Source organism: Xiphophorus hellerii, chromosome 23 (genome assembly GCF_003331165.1).
Source record: "Xiphophorus hellerii strain 12219 chromosome 23, Xiphophorus_hellerii-4.1, whole genome shotgun sequence".
Taxonomy (NCBI): Eukaryota; Metazoa; Chordata; class Actinopteri; order Cyprinodontiformes; family Poeciliidae; genus Xiphophorus; species Xiphophorus hellerii.
Window position 1 is genome coordinate 29,717,433 of NC_045694.1, and position 18,861 is coordinate 29,736,293.

The following is an 18,861-nucleotide window of genomic DNA, read 5'->3' on the forward strand; positions in this document are numbered from 1 at the left end:
GCAGATGAATGGAGCTGAAAACAAACAATTGAATCACTGGGACTCACATTTGTCACCAGTACAAACAAGCCCATTAGAAAAAGCTGATTATAACAATAATAAATGAAAATCAAATGAACCTCCATGGCAGCTCTTAAATCTTCACACCCTATGATATGTCATTGATCTCATGTATTTCCACACTATCTACAGCAGCCACCTTGCTGTCACTGATGGATAATTGAATCATAGCCAAAGTGCTCATAAACGAGTAAATATTAGATGGAGTTTCCAGGGTTACTGGCACTTTAATAACCCCTCCTAAACACAACCCAAATGCTGCTCGTTACCAGTCTGTATTTACATAGTCCTAAAGTCTGAACTTGTCCTTTGCTTGAATGTGCAGCTATTTCAAGTTAATGGCAATATGTGCAAAGAGTTCCAAAGATCTGTCTGGCCTGTTTAAAGTTACTAACCACAGCATTGCAGCAGTTTGGCTGCAAGAATCCTTTATGACTGAAGGTGTTTGCATGAAAACAGCTAGAAATATGCATATATATTTGCTTTATGAGCTCTAACCCCTGGAACTTTTCCACATGCTGTAATTTTGTGACAATTGTCTTCTGTGTATTTTCTTGGGATTATTATGTGAAATGTATTCTGCTTGTTTGTACAGGTGAGCTCAGCAGTTTTCTTCAAAAGAAAAGCAGCAGATTGGGATTGTTTCTGAAGCTTTACTTAAGGCACACTGTAAAACTTTAAGAACAAACGATGTAAATGAAAAACCCATGTAGATGCTAACGGTCAGCATTTTCAAACATTAATAAAATGCATTAGTACCGCTATAACAAGATATGCTTAAAGAGTGATGAAAACTATTGTCATTTTTACTTGTTTTTGTCTAGTTCTTACGGTGGTTGATGATTTGCATGGATGGCTTTAATAAATCATCATTTTACCATCAATTCCAGCCTTCTCAAAATTGACAGAGTGCTTTTCTGGCTTGAGTATTTTCCTGGCCTGACCATACAATGCAAAGGAAGAAAACTGTTGCTGTTCAGTTTCCACTTAAAGTTTAAAACTACCTACAGGAACACTAAATATACAAAATATGACCACTAGAGATCCAACTCTACTCAGTATTACTGACAGAACATTATAGAAAAGACAAGACAATCAAGTGCATATTTGTGAAGCTCAAGAAAAATGATCGAATTATTAGCCAGTTAGACCTCAAGCATGGGTGGAACCTTGATGCCACCTAAATGCAAGAAGAAGAACAGACATAAGGAGAGGAAGGATGCCAGGGTTGGACACACCAACTGTTTTGGTGGCATTGGTTGAAGAAACCCTGCTGCCATCCCTCTAGCTACTGGCTTAGATTTGATAGACTCTCAAGGAGAAGTCAGGTGAATCTAGCCACTGAGTCCAGTGGTAGACTTCAGGACTGTTTGCCATCATCTTGACGTGTGCTTGGCATTGCCACTGTTTCTGGGAGAGCAGTGCTGAAGATGAAATTCTATCCACAGCCGGAATGAGGTTGGTGGTGAAGTTGAGCCAATGTTGAAACAGCCTGCCATACTGGCAGTTTGCCTGGCAAAGACTATGTCTCCCGCAGGTTTGACAACAAGGTCAGGAAGACAGACCACCAGCAGTGAAAGAGTAATCTCTGCTACAAGTTCATTACAGCCCTGATGAAAGATTTTTTTCTCTAAAGAAAAGCTGGTGTTCTTCCGTAAATAAATGAGCAGCACAATAAAGTAGAAAATCATTTGGGTTTTTTTAGCAGTGTGGGCCGGCACCAAGTCCATGCTGGAAAATGAAATCAGCATCTCCATTCATGTATGCTGCAGCTTGTATGAAGGAAGCATTAATATTTCCTGCTAGACAGCTGCATTGACTGTGCACTTAAGAAAACCCAACTGATTGTGGACACTACACACTGGACTTAAAGAAATGTGGATTCCATTCCGCTCTACTCTTCCTTCAGACTCTGGAAACTTGATTTCCACATGAGATATAATCTTTCATTTGAATCCCAATAAAGGGCCACTGAATAACCATGGAATAACCACCGTGGACCACTGAATAACAGTCCACGTATGTTTTTTTTCTCCTTAGCCTAGGAAAGACATTTGCATCCCATGCCTGTGCGTAGAGGCTCTTGATGTGTTGACTCCATCCTCCATTCTTGTGATCCTCCAAATTCTGGAAAGAATTTTGCTTGAAGATCCCCCCAAAAGTGTGCTTGTATACTTAAGGTTCCTTTTGCTGAAAGGTTATGTTGGCTCTAGCAGTCTTTATTTGAGGAAAGTAGGTAATGAGAGAGTGGGAAGACATGCGGTAAAGGTCATCTGACCGGGACTCAAACCTGTGATGGATCAAGGCCTCCATTTGTGGGTTGTTCTTTACCCTAGCGCCACAGCACTCCAAGGTACCTTTTGCTTCCTGAGCATTTCCCTCCATTTTTGTAAGGTTCCATTTTTGTTGACCACCTTCTTGCAATTCCTGTTCATAATAGCTGTAGAAGGGCTGACTCCAGCTGCAGTCCTCCCCCTTGTGCATCTCCCTTAAATCCTTGAAAGTGCAGAATCAAGGATTGGTTCACAATCCTCTGAAGGCTCTGGTTGTCGCTTCTGCTTGTGTACCTTGTTGTACCAAACATTTTTTCTAAAACTCAACCTTCTGTAAATATACTTGGATGCAGCACTCTGTGAATAGTCAGCTTCTTTTTATGTCTTACCCTCCTTGTGGAGGATGTCGATCACTGTCAGTTGGAAAACTGCCAAATTTTCCCTAAGATTGTGTAAACCATAAAAAGGTCATAAAAAGGCTTATGTGCAATACTCACATAAGCAGATTTTCCATGCATGATTTGGAGTCACATTCCACAAAAAAAACACCAACAGGTAAAGTTCATTAATTAAATTTCATTCTGTTGCTTTAGGCTTCAATATTTTCCCTTTGATTTTATTGACAGCGAACATTTATGTTTAATCTCCAAAGAAATTGGGATTTTAAACATCCTTGACTTTACATTGTCTGAATAGGAAGTTATGTATTGTGTCTTACCCTTCCTGTATGTATGCCCTGTTAGTATTGACAGTTTGTGACTGTCAATACTAACAGTATACTAGCGTGGTTTGGAAATAATAATAATAATAATAAAGTCTTCGTTCTTATTCTTTGGCCACACTCAACTTCCACACTTTTATGTTCCATAGCTGCTATTATTCAGCATTCTGTTCAAATATTCAGTTGCCATTAACCTCAGTTTTTAACAGCCCAATAGAGAAATCAGCTAGTTTCTTAGAGAGCTCAGAGGTCTTTATGTTAATAACTTTAAAAACTACTCCAGCAGTCCTGATTATTCTAACCATCTGGTTGCTGCTGCTCTCCTCAGAGTCACAAAAGGCAAAAGAAAATAGTTTAGTTCAGGCGGCGTCGAGAGTTTCAATTAAGCACAAAATGTTGAGAAGTTCACAAAAAGAGAACTTCATGTGTAGTTTTAGGAGATTGTAAAATCCTGAATCAAATTATTCTTTGTGTAGATCATTAGTTCTCCAGATAACCTTAGGCCGTTTATTCAGTGTTAAGTCTGAGGACTGAGTCGGCCATGGAAGAAGGTTGATTTTTGCAATTTGTGTTTTTCCAGCTGTATTTTCTAGACCTATTACTAGCTTGAAGAACCCTGTAATGATCTACTCTCAGTTTTCAAGTACGAACTGCAAGATCTTCTCTCAGATCCTTTGGGACAACTAATAGTTCCTGATACCATTAACTCTAATGGGGTTTCCTTTGCTTTTGGAACAGAAACAGGCCCACAGCATCACTGGTCCTCTACCATATACATAACAGACAACTTGAAGTGCATCTCCACATATTTCTCTCCTTTCATGCAAAAAACTCAATATTCATATTTATTATAATGTTCATATTGTCTATGTTGGTTGACGCTAAATACATCTTGTATTAACTTGTACTGTGTACTTTTCAGTGATGTTTTATTTGCTATTATTATATATGCATATGTTGTTTGTCTGTGTGGTTTCTTGGGCCAGTTTTTTTTCTCGTTTTCTGCAGGTGTAAAAGCAGACTTCTAGGGTGTTGTCTTGTGTTCTCTCTATCCTTCTTTCCTATCCTCTAGTCTTATCTCCTCAAAAACCTTCTTCTGACCTTTCTCAATTTCTTTCTCGTTTTTTTCCATCTCCTTGAGCATCATACCAAAAACTGTAATGCTCCACTTATGAAGGTGAATCTATTGGGTTAAAATCTTTCAAACTTCAACAGAGTCCACCCCTCCAGTAAGCAATCGTTTCTCAATAATAGTTGAGAAATAGTTTGCATGCTCAAACTTCTTTTGAGCATGCATTTTAAGTTTCTCACATATTTTTATGTTTAAATTCTTAATTTCTTTAGTTTTTACCTCAAAATACTCTTGCATGCCAAAAGTTTGGAACTCATTAAATTTTCATTTTGAATCTGCTCACTAACTTGCAAAATTAACATTCACTTCTGAAATTCAAAACTCAAAGATTTATGGAACCACACAACGGTCATAGTGCAACTCTTGAGTCAAAGAATCCTTGCCCTAAGCTTCATTATTCAGCCTGCACCTAAGGCCAACCTAAACCAACACAGTTCTTAATGACATTGACACAGAACCGAAATAGATCAAACTTGAGTTCCTCTACAGTCTGCAGTCTTGGCTCTTCAACAATAGGAAGTCTTGTCTTCCTCAAAGGCCCGCAACAGGCCATGAGCCAGTGTGACACTTGCAGTAATTGAAAGCAGCTCCAATCCAAATGAAGTCAACTGCAGCCTGCTTTGTGACTCATCAGTCAGTCTGATGTAGGGGATTCCTGATGCTTTGCAGAAAACTTCCTCAGACACGGGGACTCTGTGACATCCCATTGTCTCTCTGCGTGCCTCGTCTCTGCGTGCCAGAAAACTAGTTTGTTGTGTTGTAAACTCCAGTGAGTTGCCTTTCTCCGGTACTCCTAGTGTTCCCCTTTCATGTATGCCTCTTCGTTCACTCGCCTCGTCTGCTGTATGTTTTCTCCTTTTTGGGAATCTAATTAGGTCTAAACAGCTATGGAAAAAACATTCTGAGGGTCTGGTAGGACTTAGGGCTAATACCTTGAATAAACAAGCGAATCAATATCTTTTTAAACATGTGTGGGACTGTGGACTCACTAGACTAATATGGATGTGTTCATATTTATGTGTATGTGAGGCAGCCATTGAGTTTTTAGGTCTTAGAAAATGCCATATTTTATCCTAGGTTTGAAACGAAAGGTTGGGGATTAGGCAGAGGCATCACTAGGATTGGAAGGGGGTCTGTTGGAAGCCATTCGAGCAGTTATATTAGGCCAAAACATTTTGATAAATAGACATTTAAAATTACTATTGGTTGCAGAGCATTTGAAGGACATTACTGTTATCATTTACCTTTCACTCTGTTTTCTCTGGAAGAGCTTTTTCTTTTTCTTGTTACTTTTCTTGATCAACAAGTACTTTTAATGTTAACCAAAATGCATTTCTTTGCACATGTATAACATGCCAGAATCTGCAGTAACACTCACAGATAAAACTGTTGAAAGGAAACAAAAACATAATCCTATATAGGCTCCACGAACAAGTTTGATGCATGTAGTGGATGTTTCCTGCTGAGGGGTTTGAGGATGTACCATTGTTTTGCAATACACACACTGCGCTTTTATCTCTTCTATTTAGTTTAAAGCAATCCACACTTTTTGTCTCTTTCTTGGTGAGAAAGAGACAAAACGTGTGTATCATCATCATCCTCCACTAACAGCACTTGGCGTTCGTCAACAGCTCATCGGTGGACGTGAGAGTGTTGCGTAACACAAATAATCATCCGGCCAGAACACAGCGTGGTAAATAAAATAACAGAATTTAACAAAACTTCGAGACAAGTACTCTTTCCTCCAGAAATTTTAAAAATCGAGATTCTTGAATCATTCGAGAAATTGTTACATCCATACAAGACAAGGATCCCTAACAAACATCACAATTGGTCTTGGTTGTGATTTTGGTCTTCGCTCGGGTTCTGGGGTGACTTACCCCATAGCCTGTCTGATACCTTTTTAAAATTAGTGGACCATACTTGAAAGCTGAGTCTGTGCATGGATTACGACTAATTCTAATTTAAATCAATTGTACATATTTTGTCAAAAAGGGAGGCTAAATGTTGGAGTAAAATCATGCCAGAAGCTTAATGACGGCACACAAAGCATGAGGTCGAAACACAGTTCGCACCTTAAAGTAAATGGGCAATGTTTAGTCTAGTTTCTATTTCACACCTAAGATGAGACAAAACTAACTCACAAGTAACTTTATAGCAAGATATAGGAGCTTGTTTTAAGTCAATAATTCTTGCATGTAGGTTAAAAAGAACTAGTTCCACTGGCAGATTTTTTTACGTAAATCATGGGGAAAATATCTCTATAAGTAGAAAAAATCTGCCAGTGGAAATAATGTTTTATTAAGTAAAGAATTTTTGTATAAATACAAACTTGTCCTCAAATTATTGCTTTTGAAATTCATGCAATACATACCATTTAATTTCTGTCTGGAAAAAGGACAGTTAAAATGAAACATTAAAAGGCCTAGGATATGTGTGCACAACAAGTTTCCTCCTGCAAGATAAGTGTGCAGACGTCCCAGTATTAACATGCATTCATGCATGCATTTTCCACGGGTTGCGCGCATATGCAGATGTGCACAAGCTGTAATGAAGTTGATTTTCAGAGTGCATGAGCAGATGTCTGCATGTGTCAGCCCTAATGAGACGCTCCAGGTCGGGGAACATCTGATATCCTCCTGGACGCTGTTGGGATCACACAGAATAGAAATCCGAAAATGTCAAACTCTTCTAAATAACAGGCTGAAAAAAAAGCTGGGTTTGATGTGAAATGTGGCGGCGAGAGCAGAAATGTTCTAGGATGGGGTCATATTTTACCTTCTTCCCTGTAACTTTTCAAAGTCCAGAATATAGTTTAATACTATTCTTCATACAACTCTGTGGGAATTTAACAATAACAGGACACAGTAAAAAAAAAAAAAAAAAAAAGTACAAGGCAGACAGTAGACAAACCCAGGAGGACACAATGTAACAAAGATAGAACATCAGAGTAAGGAAGGACCTGAAAAGAAATACAGTATTGTACAAAGACAGGTTTTTTCTGAAGCTTTCAGAAACCATCCATCAGTCTTACGCTGTACATCTCTGTGCTCGTTAAATCCTTCAGGGATTCGCAGGAGGCTGAATCACGCTCTAACCCTGACTGGGTGGATTGCAGCGTACACTCCGGGATGATCCATCCATCTGCCCCTCAGTTCATCAACCCCAAAGAGACAGAAAGACCTGTGACACACACACCTCTGCCCGGATGGCTACGGAGAAGCTCAATTGATGATTTCTTTTATTAAGGGAAAAATAACTTATCCAAACCAATCTGACCACATACGAAAAACAAATTGCTGCTGTTGTTTCATCTTTAATTAGCTCTGCTGGATTTCTGTAGCCAGAGCTATGGCCTGATAACTGCCTACATAGGACTTTATTATTTCCCAAATTCCATCTTATTTATTCATTTATTTTGACCAGATTCCAATTTTTCCACTTTTAATTTTTTTTAATTGCACTTTTTCCTTTTCAAATACATTTATTAACCCAAAAAGTGTGCAATTATGATGTGACTTAAAAATGAAAGAGAATGTATCAATAACTAGAGGATAATGTTTCCTGTTTTTCTGTTTCACAAACTAAACAAATTGTCAATAAAAAAAGGAAAGAAAGAACTGTAAAAAATAATTCATGTGTGACTCGTTCTTTGGCTTTTCTGTTTCAAAGCAAAATCATAAAGAAACCAACCAAAAAACACGTGGTTTCTTGTTTTTCGACTTTCAAAAGTTAAATGTAAAAATGTAAAATCAAGCTAATTAAAACTCAAGTGTTTGATTTTGGCTCTCAATCCAAAATAAAATACACGGTTGTTGTGGAGATACCGAACATGACGGAAGTGGCCAAAGAAGAAGTTTGTTCATGGTAAGGTCATCAGCTCTCAATGAGACGAGTCAAACAGGACAAACAGGAAGAGACTGGGGCTGTTTCCAAAGTGCTAAGTTAAAACATAATGCGCTAAGAGTTCAGGTCGGGATTTCAGGTTCCGCCAGAAGGTCACAAATGTTGCAGTAGCAAAATGTAAAGCTTGTCTTTGCTTTTACAATTAAAATCACAATATGAAAAAACAGAGCTTTCCTTTAGTGTTCTGACTGTTGCTTTTCCTACTTTAGTTTTAAAACTAAAAACTATAATATTTGAAATAGAAAAAGCAATGACCAAATCATACACGGAATAGCAATACAGACTACTTGTGATTATTATATTGTACTGTAGAACTAGCTAGTTTTCAAGCACTGATTTAATAGCTTTGAGTATCTGACTGACTCTGTATCAGTTGGAATCAGGATCATTATTGGAATCCTCATAGTTACATGTTTTGGGGTTTTGTATCAGAAGCATTGATATAAAAAAAAAAAGAAGCATTCAGCCAGATTTGGCTGAATATTCTCCACGAACAGTGATTTTATTTTTCTGCCAAGGATCATACGTTTTTCCTGTCCATCAGCAGAAGTGAGTGAAAATTCAACAATAACAAATATTCATTCTCAATCTCTGGGGAAGAAAGCATACAATCTCGAAGTCAAACGATGTTTATTGGTCCTTGTCATGTTACGGCAGCTCTCTCTCTCTGCTGACAGCAGGAACCCTCCTGCCAACGCTTTGGTCAGTGCTGCACGCGGAGCTTCCTTCCTGTCTGACGACGTTCTAAATGCGGCTCAGCATGCCTCCTTGCAGTCAACAGAGGTGTTGAGCGTGACTTGGTGTGTTTGTGCCTCCATTGTCAGATACACACTCTCTGAGACCAAACTTAAGAATTGCTTCTACCTGCCACCGGAGCCCTTTTCTAAAGTCTCTGGGGAAATAAACCCAGTGTGTCCAGGGCTCGGTGACACAAGAAAACCTATTTGTTCTCTGAGACCTGTTTCTTTTATGTTCTTTCGCCTTTAAGGAGAATCTTTTTTTCTCTCTCCTTAAACACTTTATTCGTCTATAAAAAGAAAAATCTTTTGAAGATAGCTGCACTTGGACAATTGTGCTTTCATTCTTAACAAAATGTTGGATATAAAATAGTTACAGTTTTTTGAAGTGGTACACTCAGTACAGTTAGGTTCTGGAACATATACAAACAAAATCCATCAATCCATCCTTGGAACAAAGACAACAATTTACACTGAGTTCTCCATTTTTGGCCCAAACCAGCCTTTCAGTATAATGATTCCAATAAGCCTTGGGTTTTCACTGAGGTGTCCACTATATTGCTAAAACTACAGAGAAACACTTCCACTTCTTTGACTTTATGTGTTCCAATCACTTCCATGGTATGGGTTGTATTAAATCAAAAATCAAGGCATGCACAGTGCTTCTGCAAACATTTCTGAAAGAATAGTTCTGTCTCAGGAATTCAGTATACTCAGACTTGTGCAATAAGAGTCAATATAAATGTGCAATGAGTCCTGTTATGAAATTGGAACTTCCTGTTGAGATCTTTATAAATTGTGTCTTAATACAAATGTACGTCCAGCTCTCTGTTTAAGGCAGGGGTGATCAAAGTGGGTCCTGGAGGGCCAGCATCCTGCATGTTTTAGTTCCCTCCCCAGCGGTAGTAACGACCTTTTCAGAAGGTCAAATTTCTCCTTAGGGCTTCTAACGAGCCATCATTTGATCCAGGTGCGTTAAACCAGGGAGAGAACTAAAACATGCAGGATGCCGGCCCTCCAGGACCCACTTTGGGCACCCCTGGTTTAAGGGGTCCGGACTGCCGGGCCTGTGGAACCGGACCTACAGGGAATCTGCTTGCACCAGAGTCGAGAAGGATTTGTCCAGCCTGGATTCATTGTAGAAGCTTGGAAAATAAACTTCAAGGGTCTTTTTTTATAAACTTTGGCTCAAGCCAACCCACTGAAACCAGGGGATGCACCGATCCACCTTCTTCACTTCCAATACCGATACAGGAAAACAGTGCTGAACTGACACCAATTTTTTGTACTGAATTACAAATGTGATAATTCCGCACCACTACAGTACACTGAAATGCACCAATAGCCTCACAAGCTTGGCACACATGTACAAACAACACAACTTTAACTTGTTAGTCAGCCACAAGTTTTAATAAAATTTCCGATTGCTGTTTTAATTGCAAAACTTTATGGGTTTAACCTTTATGAGTTTAGCTCAGCTATGGAGGAAAAGTAGATGAGATGGAAAAGCCACAGCCAGTACTTGAAAGAGGGTTATCATGTAAAATCAAACTTTTTTGAGCTTTATATCATGCCATGATGTTATTCTCTCATTAAAACATACCTGAAGTGTTGCTTTGAGTCTTTCATGCATGTTTGAGAAATCCTCCAATCTCCCGTGGCAACCACTCAGGAAAGCCAAAACGCTTGTTCAATGCCCTGCTGATTTATCCAAAGCTCCACCTCGGAGCTGAAGTCCTCAATTGAGCAACCCTCCACCGTGCCTCGGTTTTCCAGCTCCTCCAGACTAGCAGCAGCAATTAGCAAACACCTGGACAAACTGCTAATCTGCTGTAAACAGCCACCTGATTGTGATGGCGTACTGAAGGGACAATGTCAAAAATGGTATGACATTCTTATTTTCTTACTTTAAGAACTTCAACATTAATTTAGCATCTTTAGATCTTTCTAGTAATTCTTCCTGAAGATATTAATTTACATTTTTCAAGAAAAAAGCCAGATAATTATTGCCAATATATATAGCATAGCATTCTAGTCTTTTTAAAGTAAAATTACATTTAAGGATGGTTGCTGTCCTGATTAAGAGTTTAGCTTATGAAAATGCCATTAAATAACTTTGATTCATATTTCATTTGGAACTTTAAAGTTAACACCTCAGCAGGGTTTTATGAATAATGTTATTGTAATAATCCAGATCTGGCCGCTGTGAAGGTGAAGTCCATGCGCCACATGTATATGTAGAGAGAGTTATTGGGAAAACAAAGAATCAGTATTCTATATTTCAAAGTACAACTGGAACATTTAAATTTATATTATTTTCTTTGTCATTTTATTGCATGTAATGGGCCTTTAATTCATTTGTTAAACTATTTATTAGTAAAGTAATTCATTCCACACTATTCAAACTGCCTTTTTGTACAGATTAAGACTCTTGAACCTCGGGATGCAAGACGTTTAAAAGTGAAAGTGCAACTGACAGCATGACCTATTTTAGCTAGAATTTGAATTCCAACTGGGAAAGTTGAAGATCGTCAAGCAAAGATGGTCTGTCGTGAAAGTTGTTGGTATGAACTATTCACTGGCACTTAGTGCCAGTTGATATTGAAATAAACCACAGTGTAAATATGAGCATGTTCTTTTTGCATCCAGACTGTAAAATTTCGGTTTATATTGCTAAACCTACTGTTCACACAGGACCCACAACAAGGAGGGAAGGAATAGTTTCAAATCAAAATGGCTTTTCACGTTGCATCTTTTCAAAAAATTGTGTGAAGCGGTTAAGAGACCAAAATTACATCAATAGTGATGGTTGTTCTGTAAGGATTCACTCACCTTTTAAAATGGTGCAAATACTCCTCAGCTGCACCTGGTCCATTAAACTGAGCTACTTATAGAGCGATCCAACTGAGGAGCAGGAGGCAGAAAAGTCACATGATTCCATAAGAAAGAAAGGAAAATCAGGGTACTGAAAAAAGGTGAGAAAAGGAGGAAGTGAAATGAGGGGAAGCTGCTGTGTACTTGTTTTATTGAGAAGTGAGGTGAGCAGCGCTGAACTAAAACAGTTTGAAGCTGTTCGAAACTAAAGGTAGAACATTAACTGTTCTGTTTTGACAGCAACGATGAGTAACTATCAGAAATTCATCAGCATCACAGATTTCATCGACATGTTGTTGGGTACTTCCTGGTAACAATGTTTTGAGCTGTTTTTCAGTAATTGATTGGTGATCTATGGTATTAGGATTATAGTATCAAGAGAGGCATTATGCAAAATTGACTTGTTTGAGCTTTATGTTACGTTAAAATCTAGTTGCTTCAATAAACACAAATTCAGAGTTACTTTGATCCTATCATGCATGCTTGAGAAACTCTTGAATCTCTAACATAGCTAAGACTGCCCAATCAACTCTCCACTAAAAGCCATCAAACAAAAGATTTGTCATCAGTGAGGTTGCATCAATAAAATCTTCTTCCCTTTGAGATCTCAAAATGACAAAGGCAATTGAATTAAAATGTACTATTATTTAGTCTTATGATAAAAAACAGGATGGTGCTTATTATACAGGCCTATTCAATGAATTAGAACATTATTGAGAAGTTCATTTATTTCAGGAACTTTATCACAAAGTGAAACACGGAGGAATGTTTTAGGTCTTTTTTTGTGGTAATTATGGTGATTTTCTGCTTACAATTAAAAAAACATGGCTTTTAACATAAAAATACAAAATCAGACCAATAAAAAAACTATATACTTTTAATGCAAAAATGTGGACATGTTGTAAAAGTATATTTAATACCATCTTAAATGTTTTAAATTTTATAAATGAGCTTCATCAGAGTGCATATTTTCATTTATTGGATCTGATTGTATTTTACTCCTGGTATCATGATAAGTTATTATCATATTTCTGTGTGTATTATGTTTTGCTGAAAACACACATGAGCGATATTGATCCAAGTAAGCGTAGGGATGCTGACACACATTTCCTATGCATGAATTTCACTGCATCATTGAACTTCTCAAAAATATGCATCATAAAATCGATTGAAAATCGAAAACGTTGAACTAACCTCCTCTTACTCCCACCACCAGTCCCATCAACCGAACAGCACAGCTCATTCAGAGCCTAAACAGAAACAAGCCAATTACCAAGAGCCCGCCCTCCCCATGACACGGCGGGGCCACGTCACACTGTCTGAGGGAACAACCGGCCCCCTTCCCTCCAAGCAACAACGGCAGACAAATCAATGAGCGCGGGTCGATTTCTACAGGAAAAGTCCTCCTTCTCCACAAGAGCTGTCTTGCGGAGCAGACGAATGGATGTACAGAGGCCTCTTAAAGCCCCTCCACCCCCCATCTCCTTGACTCTGATAGTACACACACTGCCAAAGCCTTCGGTGCCCGCTCCCTCCTTCCTCCGCTCTCAGTGTGGAAGTGCCTCTCCATGAGCTCTCATGGAAATGAAGCGGACGAGGAGAGAAGTGGAGATTGAGACTAATTCTCGGGGATAGACAGCATGTGTGAAGGGATTTGTAGGTCAGAGAGAGACGGAGGAGAGGGTTGGGCAGACTGAGAGACAAATATCTAGAGAGGGAATTGTTTGTGTATCCTGGGGGAGGGCTTGGAACGGGGCGAGACAGATGGAGGGTCTGCCAGTGTAATCAGTGAAGTAGCAGTGGTGGTTAACAGTTGATCATTCACCCCAGTTCACTCTCTTCACAGCTGACAGACTTGGCTCTTAATAAGCTGGAAAACATACAGATCGGCTGCAGCATTTTGAAAAAAAAAGCTGCTTTTTTTATGAACATCGTATACTTAGCTTGTTTCTGAAATGAATCAGAGGTTGGGGAAGGAGCGGCGACAGCTGGAGCTATAGATCAGGCCTGTGGCAAGCTGCTCTCAGTATATCAACGTCCTCTGGCAGCAATAATGCGGTGAATAAAGAGGGTCTTCATGTTCTTTATATAACGGTTCCTGAGAGCGTACAGTTGGTACCAATCACACTCTGCGATGCTAAATTAAGCAGCTCCTCACCTCTGCGGGGCCGATAATGGCACTGAGTTTTTACGGGGCGTGGAAAGCACTAAATTAGGCAGCAAATCACTACAGGTGATTTTTAAAAAGCGTATCACAACATGAACACCGATTAAGTGGCTGCGCCAGAAAGGAGGCGCTCATGGGTGAGTGTGAACAGGCGCAGAGAGAATCCTAGCACGCTCCCAACCACTGGCAGATATATTCATTAGTTCTGAAAAAGATGCATTATGTAGCAATTTGTGGGGTGCTCTCAGCGTCTCGCATGGGTTTGGCTTGCAGTTCTATGAAACATTTTTATGATTTTTATTGTCTGCACATTTGTGGCAGTTTTAACAAATTGCTTAAGTTATTTAACTAACAGTTAATCCAGAAGTCAGAACGTAATCATTTGGAATTAAGTAAGTAATAATTCCAAAAACTTTTGGATGAGGTGTTTTTGAATACCTCATCCAAAAGTGAAAATAAATAACATAGCACATATCTTCCAAGAATCCTGAGATGTTGTAGATGGTGATGCTGTGGGCAGGAAGCATATGCAGTAGCAGTCAGCCTTCCAACAAATCTGAAGGAGCCTCTGACTGAAAACTGTTCCTGTATGACATGACGGGTTTCCATCAGCATTTTTTTAATGCAGACTTTGAAGCATAGCATTAGAAACGGTCAACGAAAATGGAAAAACTCCATATAAATCCCTAAAATGTTTCAACAAACTTTTTACTCTCGCTTGAGCTAGTTTTGGCATTTCGGAAAAAGAGGAGATGGAAACATGTTTACTGAATAAGTTCTGATGTAGCAAACCTTCCCGCCCTCCAGTCAGCTGGTGCCTTGTTAGAGAAATGAAACCCCCCCCAAAAATCAAAACCTCCATCATGGACGAGGAGGTCTCCATTTTTCTGAGATGTGTGATCCTCTACTTCCTCTTTATAACAACCAAATGCAGCGTCAACATATGACAAAATCCTGCTTTGATTCGAATGGTTGATTTATTCCAAACCAGTAAATGGAAACACGCCTGGTTCAGATTTTCTTCTATGAGACAATTTAAGAGTTTCCTCAAGATGGAAACATAGCTAATGTTTGAATACTATCATGGCAGCAGAAATATATATATATATATATATATATATATATATATATATATATATATATATATATATATATATATATATATATATATATATATACTGTATATAATCTGCTAATCCACTTCATCTGCTTTTGCCACTCCTTTCTAAATCACAGACTGGCTGTACGGTTAGAAAGCCAGAATGGAAGAGATAATTTGACACTCCTCTTTCTCTCTCTGCTCTACATCCATGATTCTATACTGTTCAAAAATGAGTCAGACTGTGATAACAGGAGGTTTCTGTTGTTGTCTACAGTAAAAGGCAAAATCACGGCATCAACAACTCAAATTGTGAGTATGTTTGTAAATCATTTTTGTTGTCTTCAAGTAGTTAATTGGGCTCGTCCGAGATTTGTACCCAGAACCTTTCACACCCGAAGCGAGAATCATAACCCTAGACCAACGAGCCACCCACAAAGAACAACTTGTAACTTTGTGAGGGTAGAACCAGTTTTATCATGAAGCCACCTAGTCCAAGAGCCCCTTCGAACACTTGTAGGCAGTGCACCCAATTGTGAAGAGTACATACTAGCCTTTATCCTGAGAAGTGTGGCTGTGTGGGAAGTATCACAAAAGGGCTGTTTTGAAGGGGCAATTGCAAGTGTGTGAAAGCACTCATGATAATGTCATTTCTTTGTTGATAAGTATCAAATGATTTTCTTTGTATGAATTACAGAGGCTCGTCCGGGATTTGAACCGAGGACCTCTCGCACCCAAAGCGAGAGTCATACCCCTAGACCAGCGAGCCACATGCTTAAAATTACTTGTTAGGAAGAGACAGTAGGACTAGCTTTTTCATCAATCCAAATAGTACAAGACAGCGTTTGAGAAGAATGCAATATGCACAAGCGGCTCGTTGGTCTAGGAGTATGATTCTCGCTTAGGGTGCGAGAGATCCCGGACGAGCCCCTTGGACCATTTGTAGGTAACTCTGCAGAGCCTACCTGCATCCATAATTGTATGGGAAGACTTGCAAATATATTACAAGAGATCTGGATATATGTTTGAAGGAAGCCATTTTGTTTGTTCATTTCGTTGTTGTTGAACGTTACATCATTTTAATACCATGCAGTACAGATTGGGAAAGAGTACTGTGTTGTTCTCGACAGTACCTCTAGGAAAATTTAACCAAAAAATCAGATTGTGAGTTCTTTCGGAAAACGTCCTTTTCTTCATTTCAGTTCCTTCTATTAGTTTGCTGGGCTCGTCCGGGATTTGAACCCGGGACCTCTCACACCCGAAGCGAGAATCATACCCCTAGACCAACGAGCCACATGCTTAAAATTACTTGTTAGGAAGAGACAGTAGGACTAGCTTTTTCATCAAACCAAATAGTACAAGACAGCGTTCGAGTAGAATGTTATACGCACAAGCGGCTCGTTGGTCTAGGAGTATGATTCTCGCTTAGGGTGCGAGAGGTCCCGGGTTCAAATCCCGGACGAGCCCCTTGGACCGTTTGTAGGTAACCCTGCAGTGCCTATCTGTAATTGTATGGGGAGACTTGCAAATATATTACAAGAGATCCGGTTTTATGTTTGAAGGAAGCCATTTTGTTTGTTCATTTCGTTGTTGTTGAACGTTACATCATTTTAATACCATGCAGTACAGATTGGGAAAGAGTACTGTGTTGTTCTCGACAGTACCTCTAGGAAAATTTAACCAAAAAAATCAGATTGTGAGTTCTTTCGGAAAACATCCTTTTCTTCATTTCAGTTCCTTCTCTTAGTTTGCTGGGCTCGTCCGGGATTTGAACCCGGGACCTCTCACACCCGAAGCGAGAATCATACCCCTAGACCAGCGAGCCACCCACAAAGAACAACTTGTAACTTTGTGAGGGTAGAACCAGTTTTATCAGCAAGCCATCTAGTCCAAGAGCCGCTTCGAACACTTGTAGGCAGTGCACCCAATTGCGAAGAGTACATACTAGCCTTTATCCCGAGAAGTGTGGCTGTGTAGGAAGTATCACAAAAGGGCTGTTTTGAAGGGGCAATTGCAAGTGTGTGAAAGCGCTCATGATAATGTCATTTCTTTGAGAATAAGTATCAAATGATTTTCTTTCTATGAATTACATGCGGCGCCCAAGGTCTATGTCATTGTCCACTGTAAAAGTCAGAATCACTGCATCAACATCTCAAATTGTGAGTATGTTTTGTAAATCATCATTGTTGTCCTAAAGTGACTAATTGGGCTCGTCCGGGATTTGAACCCGGGACCTCTCGCACCCAAAGCGAGAATCATACCCCTAGACCAACGAGCCACATGCTTAAAATTACTTCTTAGGAAGAGACAGTAGGTCTAGCTTTTTCATCAATCCAAATAGTACAAGACAGCGTTTGAGTAGAATATTAAATACACAAGCGGCTCGTTGGTCTAGGAGTATGATTCTCGCTTAGGGTGCGAGAGGTCCCGGGTTCAAATCCCGGACGAGCCCCTTGGACCGTTTGTAGGTAACCCTGCAGTGCCTATCTGTAATTGTATGGGAAGACTTGCAAATATATTACAAGAGATCCGGTTTTATGTTTGAAAGAAGCCATTTTGGTTTGTTCATTTCGTTGTTGTTGAACGTTACATCATTTTAATACCATGCAGTACAGATTGGGAAAGAGTACTGTATTGTTCTCGACAGTACCTCTAGGAAAATATAAATAAAAAATCAGATTGTGAGTTCTTTCGGAAAACGTCCTTTTCTTCATTTCAGTTCCTTCTATTAGTTTGGTGGGCTCGTCCGGGATTTGAACCCGGGACCTCTCACACCCGAAGCGAGAATCATACCCCTAGACCAACGAGCCACCCGCAAAGAACAACTTGTAACTTTGTGAGGGTAGAACCAGTTTTATCATCAAGCCATCTAGTCCAAGAGCCGCTTCGAACACTTGTAGGCAGTGCACCCAATTGCGAAGAGTACATACTAGCCTTTATCCCGAGAAGTGTCTTAAAGTGATTCATTATTCATTATCCCCTTTTGGGAAGTATCACAAAAGGGCTGTTTTGAAGGGGCAATTGCAAGTTTGTGATAGCACTCATGATAATATCATTTCTTTGTTGATAAGTATCAAATGATTTTCTTTCTATGAATTACATGCGGCGCCAGAGATTTCTGTCGTTGTCCACTGTAAGAGTCAGAATCACTGCATCAACATCTCAAATTGTGAGTATGTCTTGTAATTCATCATTGTTGTCTTAATGTGATTAATTGGGCTCGTCCGGGATTTGAACCCGGGACCTCTCGCACCCAAAGCGAGAATCATACCTCTAGACCAACGAGCCACATGCCTAAAGTTTCTTGTTAGGAAGAGACAGTAGGACTAGCTTTTTCATCAATCCAAATAGTACAAGACAGCGTTTGAGTAGAATATTATATACACAAGCGGCTCGTTGGTCTAGGAGTATGATTCTCGCTTAGGGTGCGAGAGGTCCCGGGTTCAAATCCCGGACGAGCCCCTTGGGCAATTGGTAGGTAACCCTGCAGTGCCTTTCTGTAATTGTAGGGGAACACTTGCAAATATATTACAAGAGATCTGGTTTTATGTTTGAAGGAAGCCATTTTGCTTGTCCATTTCTTTGTTGTTGAACGTTAAATCATTTTATTACCATGCAGTACAGATTGGGAAAGAGTACTGTGTTGTTCTCGACAGTACCTCTAGGAAAATTTACCAAAAAATCAGATTGTGAGTTCTTTCGGAAAATGTCCTTTTCTTCATTTCAGTTCCTTCTATTAGTTTACTGGGCTCGTCCAGGATTTGAACCCGGGACCTCTCACACCCGAAGCGAGAATCATACCCCTAGACCAACGAGCCACCCGCAAAGAACAACTTGTAACTTTGTGAGGGTAGAACCAGTTTTATCATCAAGCCATCTAGTCCAAGAGCCG

The 18,861-nt window shown here is 39.5% G+C and overlaps 10 non-coding genes across 10 annotated transcripts; 3 read left to right on the forward strand and 7 right to left on the reverse strand.

The window, feature by feature from the left end:
• Positions 1-15,666: 15,666 nt before the first annotated feature.
• trnap-ugg (transfer RNA proline (anticodon UGG)) lies at positions 15,667-15,738 on the reverse strand. Its single transcript has one exon. It is a non-coding gene; the product is annotated as a tRNA-Pro (tRNA).
• A 452-nt stretch (positions 15,739-16,190) lies between these two features.
• On the reverse strand, positions 16,191-16,262 carry trnap-cgg (transfer RNA proline (anticodon CGG)). Its single transcript has one exon. It is a non-coding gene; the product is annotated as a tRNA-Pro (tRNA).
• A 102-nt stretch (positions 16,263-16,364) lies between these two features.
• trnap-agg (transfer RNA proline (anticodon AGG)) lies at positions 16,365-16,436 on the forward strand. Its single transcript has one exon. It is a non-coding gene; the product is annotated as a tRNA-Pro (tRNA).
• A 286-nt stretch (positions 16,437-16,722) lies between these two features.
• On the reverse strand, positions 16,723-16,794 carry trnap-cgg (transfer RNA proline (anticodon CGG)). The gene has a single exon. It is a non-coding gene; the product is annotated as a tRNA-Pro (tRNA).
• Positions 16,795-17,175: 381 nt separating this feature from the next.
• On the reverse strand, positions 17,176-17,247 carry trnap-ugg (transfer RNA proline (anticodon UGG)). The gene has a single exon. It is a non-coding gene; the product is annotated as a tRNA-Pro (tRNA).
• Positions 17,248-17,349: 102 nt separating this feature from the next.
• trnap-agg (transfer RNA proline (anticodon AGG)) lies at positions 17,350-17,421 on the forward strand. Its single transcript has one exon. It is a non-coding gene; the product is annotated as a tRNA-Pro (tRNA).
• A 286-nt stretch (positions 17,422-17,707) lies between these two features.
• Positions 17,708-17,779, reverse strand: trnap-cgg (transfer RNA proline (anticodon CGG)). Its single transcript has one exon. It is a non-coding gene; the product is annotated as a tRNA-Pro (tRNA).
• A 406-nt stretch (positions 17,780-18,185) lies between these two features.
• trnap-ugg (transfer RNA proline (anticodon UGG)) lies at positions 18,186-18,257 on the reverse strand. Its single transcript has one exon. It is a non-coding gene; the product is annotated as a tRNA-Pro (tRNA).
• Positions 18,258-18,359: 102 nt separating this feature from the next.
• Positions 18,360-18,431, forward strand: trnap-agg (transfer RNA proline (anticodon AGG)). Its single transcript has one exon. It is a non-coding gene; the product is annotated as a tRNA-Pro (tRNA).
• Positions 18,432-18,715: 284 nt separating this feature from the next.
• Positions 18,716-18,787, reverse strand: trnap-cgg (transfer RNA proline (anticodon CGG)). The gene has a single exon. It is a non-coding gene; the product is annotated as a tRNA-Pro (tRNA).
• Positions 18,788-18,861: the final 74 nt, after the last annotated feature.